The sequence below is a fragment of the Mesocricetus auratus genome, unplaced genomic scaffold (genome assembly GCF_017639785.1).
Source record: "Mesocricetus auratus isolate SY011 unplaced genomic scaffold, BCM_Maur_2.0 Super-Scaffold_100006, whole genome shotgun sequence".
NCBI lineage: Eukaryota > Metazoa > Chordata > Mammalia > Rodentia > Cricetidae > Mesocricetus > Mesocricetus auratus.
In genome coordinates, this window is record NW_024429190.1 from 68,351,604 (window position 1) to 68,357,603 (window position 6,000).

The following is a 6,000-nucleotide window of genomic DNA, read 5'->3' on the forward strand; positions in this document are numbered from 1 at the left end:
GCAAGCAGTTGCCAAGTAACCCCAATTTCTTTGATATCTAGTTGAGGAAAACAGAGATTTCTTTGCTTTGATTCCTATTTTAATTACAAATATTAGCTTTCTAATCACACATGACATATCATGAGACAGAGAGAGAGAGAGAGAGAGAGAGAGAGAGAGAGAGAGAGAGAGAGAGAGAGAATGGCTATAAAATGTTTCAGTGGATACATCAGATTTCAAGGAGTTTCAAAGACTCCTGATTGAGAGTCTTAAGCAGGAAGCTGATGGGGATATAGAATAGAGTCTTTGTGCAGGGCAGATAACTAACTCTGAAGGAGATGCTATTGTAGAGTCAAACCCCAGGGTAATAGTTAAAGTAGGCATTGCAGTCAAGTTGAGATGGAGCAAGGTAGAGACTACCAAGGGTGTCCAAGTAAAGAACAATGACCAAGTCCAGATGGGTGAACAGGCAAATGGATGGATGTCATCTAAAGAAGACAATGTCAGTAGTGAGACCAAGCTAGTACATTTCAGCATTCTCTGTTTGTCTTGATACATACATTGGGTGGTCTGACAGCAGATCAGTGAGGACCAGGTGAGGCTGTTACACCCTTTCCTCAGTCTGGAATGCTGGGTAAATTCTCAGGCCTGGTTTTCCTGGCATGATTTTCATATATCCACATGCTCACATTTACTATTGTCCCAATTTCCTTTGATAAATTTATAGGGTAGTATGGTGATATATTATTTATGATTTAATAAAGATTGCCTGAAGTACCAAATGCAAAGTTAGCCACACTAGTTCGTCATAGAAGCTGAGCAGTGGTGGCACAGTAGATGAATCTCTCTCTGTGAGTCCAAACTCACCCAGATCTACATAAGATTGAATCAGTAAAAAAGGGAGTTAGAGCTCGTGCCTTTAATCCCAGCCCTAGAGTGGTATCTAAGACAGGAGACTAGTGTCTCAGGCTACATTCTGAGATTTAGTCTCCAGCCACATTGAGGAAAGGCAGCAGTCTGAGGCTTGGTGACAGCTCATGGAGACAGAATCAACCCTTATACCTGAGGTAGAGAAGGACACCACTTGATTTCAATATCATCAGTCCTGACAGATGATTATCATTATGTATCCTCAAAGCTTTCCTATTTCCTTGATTGTTAAAAGAAGATTTTACAGTCAGTTAAGTGTTTCTGAAGTTGGGACACACTTTCCAGTCAATTTATACATTTGACATTATAGAGACAGTGACATTTTTCTTTCTACCAGTGTGTTAGTTAACACATTAAGAAACACTAAAAACAATATGGTAATACAGGCAGATACTCTGCCCATTAATACTTCATCCCAACACCAGTCAGGAATTGCACAGGACCATATTTTGACAGCCTTAGTGATAGGCAGTAGACTTGTCACCTTTACTTGGTTAACAACCTCATTTCTAAATTTTCAGTGGCTGCATCGGCAGGTACCAGAAACCAGCTGAGGAGCCAGCTGGTAACAGGCCAGGCTTTTTGAAAGAAGGGCCTCAGAAGCCTGGCTCGTTCCTTAAGCTCCGTTACTGATTCTGGCACCTTTGCGTCAGGTAACCCAAATGTCACTCCCAGCTTAGTGTCATCAGGCTCAGGTGACAGGGCAGAGAAGAGCCACAGAGACTCTGAGAAACCATGGAGGTTTCTTCAAGCCAGACGAATGGATCAACAGTGGTAGACGGCCAGAAAACTACCCAAAGAGAGCAAATCAGCCTTATTAGATCTTGAAGGTAATAACTGATTAAACGTATTTCATAGCTATTTGAATTCTCAAAGACACTCATTCTGGGTGAGTGGAAGAGACAGTAAAGCAAGCAGATTCAGGACTTTCTGTGCTGTTTCTGTCCCATCTTTAAGCTGAGCAGCTGAGAACCGTATCTCTTCCCTCGTGGACCAGGAGCCATGAGACTAACAAAGCAGGGTCTAGGATTCTTCCTTTCTGCTCCATCACACCCTGCCTTACTGTCTTCCTCTGCCTCTAAGCCACAGTTAGAATTATCCCGTCTATTCTCACAAATCTGAATCCAGGCTGAAAGTATTAGACCTCATGCTTTTTCTGTTAGCACACCTTTCCAACCCTTTCACAAATGTGTCACTTCATGCCCAGAATGGCCCCATATGTTAGTAGGTCTTTTTTTTCTTAATACCAAGAAAGCACTTGAGAGATGGGAACCTCAATTGAGAAAATGCCTCCATAAGATAGGGCTACAGGCAAACCTGTAGGACATTTTCCTTAATTAGTAATTGATGAGGAAGAGCCCAGTCCATTGTGGGTGGTGCCACTCCTGAGCTGCTGGTACTGGGTTCTATAGGAAAACAGACTAAGAAAACCATGATGAGCAATCCAGTAAGGAGCACTCCTCCATGGTATCAGCTCCTGCCTCAAAGTTCTTGCCCTGACTTCCTTCAATGATGAAGCCAAATAAGCCCCAAGCTGCTTTGGTCATGAATATATTAAACCATCTTTTCCAGTTGCTGTGCTAAAATATTCTGACAAAAGGGAGAATGGGTTTGTTCTGGCTCATAATTTCAGGGTAGAGTCAAGTCTGGGAAATAAAGGCAGCAGGAGCTTGAAGCATGTGGCCGCACCGTACCATTAGCTCACTTCTCCTTCCACTGTAGGACCCCACTTGGTGAAGCTACAGGAGATTTTATGAATGGCTCCTGTTGGATTCCAAGAAAGCTGCTAGAAAGACAAGTCTTCCTTTAACTCCTTTGGAATTGGTGTCTAAGTAGCACCTTCTGAAATAAAAGTTGGGGAGTAAGGATGGAACAGAACTCGGGAAAAACTTGGGGCATATCCAGTGTGAAGAGCTGACATACTGTGTAAAGTCATAGTGAAAGGAGACAGAGTCGACCTCAATAATGGGCATGGCTGACTTAGCAGAACATAAGGCAAAACAAGACAAAAGTGGCCTAAGACACGAGGAGAAAGACACAGCAAAGGTCTGTAGAGAAGATGGACAGTGAAGATTCAAAGTACAGAAAAGCAGCAAAGACGGAGAATGTGGACTAGATCCAAAGATAAGCACACCATGAAAAATATGAAACAATAAAAGAACAAGTAAGGTATACTTAGCTTAATATATGAAAAATAATTATTCTACTTTTATTAATTACAACTAGTAGATCTCCTTCACTCTACTGGTATGTATTCAGTGAGCTAGAATAAAAGATTTAACACACACACACACACACACAGAGACAGAGACAGAGAGACAGACAGAGAGAGAGACAGAGACAGAGAGAGACAGACAGAGAGAGAGAGAGAGAGAGAGAGAGAGAGAGAGAGAGAGAGAGAGAGAGAGCAGCAACTCTCTGGCAGGTGAGTGCATCCTCCTACTCTAAAACCAACTCAAATCGTGTGGGGAAGCTTTCCATACTTCTCAGGCATCTTCTCTGAACTGTCAAAGCACACAGCATGCTCTGGTGAGGTCTCCATAGTGATTGCTAGAGCAGGGTATCATTTCCACGTGTAATAGAGAAGGAAACTACAGTGCTATTTGAAATTGACATTGACTGGAGCCGCTTCTCCACTTTTGGCCCAAAAAGAGAGGTAAAATTGTCTCTGGTGGGTAGAAAGTCTTCTACTGAACAAAGGTTTTTGTAAAAGGAAAGAGACCTCCAGAGAATGAGCTCAAACAGTTCAGTGAAGCAAAGAGGGAATAAAATTACTTTGCCTTCAAAATGAGCAGGACTTTAGGAGACTGGCTACAGATCAAGGAAGAAATAAAAAAGAGTAGGCACAGCTAATGGCCAAGGAGCCTCCACAGCTAGGGATGTGAGGGATAAAACTGACCAACTCCTAGAAATGCAGGTAGTCTAAAGCATCAGAAAGATATTAGGCACCAGGTACCATTCACATTTAATCATTTCCTCTGTGGTCCTTTATCATCATATTACTCATAGCCCTTTTAATTATGTTGATGCCACACACATGCTTTTCAATACAGGAAAGGACTGAATTCCATACTTATGTCTATGTAGAAGAGAAAAATAGACTAATCCTAGAAGGTAAGACTTAAAATCCAGAGGTAGGCATCACCAGAAAATTAGAGTGAGGTGGCTTTGAGATTGGAAGCCCATGGGATCTAAAATAGGAGCCATAACAAAACCTTGATGAGGACAATGGCCTCCCCTGGCCTGGAACATGCAATTATTATTTGAGTAATTTGACTTACATATTTAAGGAAAGAGAATCCTAACTGCTATTTGATTTTTACATGTTGATCTTCACTAGTTCACACCGAATTTCTCATGCCTAGAATAGGGACATACCTCAAACATCTTTGCACCCTTAGTATGCTATGTATACATGTTAAATGGTCAATAAGAATTTTTTAAATATATGGCTAAAATTTTGTGAATGAAAGAGTTCTATCTTCTCAGAAAAACATTGGCTATTTCATTGGTTGTGTAACGAAAATATCAAGAAGAAAAAGTAAAAGAAGAACCAAGTGAGGTAATCTTGCGTTGTATATTCAAAGACCTGTGACAGGGGAGGGACTTGTATTTACATCACACATGAGACTTTGAAAGGTGTGAAAAACAAAGCTAGGTGTGTGACTAAGGAGAGAAAATACAGTACAGTGGAGAAAACAAGACCATGAAGAAAGGCTGGCTTAGACGCTTCCTACAGTATAGTCTTCTTGGTATTTTATCTTACTGTACATGTCTTTGCTTTAAAGCATACAAACAAAAACAGCCCTTGGGACACGTTTGCTATCATTTTCAATCCCAGCCTTTTTAAAGGTCAGATAATCTACAACAACCTGTACTTTTTATATCCTGTCTTAGTCAGTGTTCTATTGCTGTGAAGAGACACTGTGACCATGACAACTCTTACAGAGGAAAACATTTAATTGGGTCTTGCTTCCAGGTTCAGAGGTTTAGTCCATTATCATCATGGCAGGGAGCATGTAGGCATGTAGGCAGATGTGATGGTGGAGAAGAAGCTGAGAGTTCTACATCCAAATCCTCAGGCAGCAGGAAGAGAGAGACATTGAGATTGGTTTGGGCTTTTGAAACACCAAACCCCCATGTCCATGACACACTTCCTCCAACAAGGCCACACCTACTCTAACAAGGTCACACCTAATTCCTCTCAAATAGTGTCATTTTCTGATGACCAAACTTTCAAATGTATCAGGATTTGGGGGCCATTCTTATTCAAACCACTACATACATATAACTAAGTCATTTTTCACCGAAGGAGGAAAAATGTTTCTGATGAAATCTAAAGTAAGAAACTTTACTCCAAAGAATTAAAGGGCAGGTTTAATATTAAAGCAATTCTCCCACACAACAGCAGATAATTGAAGATGATGACAATATTCTTAGGTTGTTGTCCCTTTGGAGAAGCAAGATAAAGATAATAAACTCAAGACAACAGAATGTATTGTCCATGGGTCAGGGAAAGTATTATTTCTATCCATAAAATCACATAATATAAGTATGTAACTTAGCATAAGCATGCTTTACATAATGGGAAAAGGCATGCTCAATTTAAAATCAGTGACTCTCCATTGAGTCTTCCATTGTTAGGAGTTGACATAGCATGAATAATATATAGAAGCCTGCCATACAGACTAACCTCATTGTGACCCAATAATTACTTCAATGGCTAATGGAGAAGCACAATTTTTTATTTCATTCTCCTGGAAAAATCATCTGTGATCTCATTTTTTATGTTTTTGAAAAGGATTTTTTAATCCTTGACACTAGATGATTTTTTGCAAAGTACTTAGAGAGCTCACAGAAGAAGATTGCTCTCAAACACAAAGCACTGAGCAGTTTTTTCTCTTTCTTATTGTAAAAAATAAGGACACTTCCCAGCCCGTCAAACCATTTTATAAAGCCAAACAAATCACTTCTTTTCCTCCCTTTCATATTTTCCAGAATACTTCTAGGCAATTTTTCAGAGACTTTTTTTTCTTTCACTTTAACAAAGGGGGCCTTCCTTATGGTCTCCCAAGCCACACTTCGTGTTTG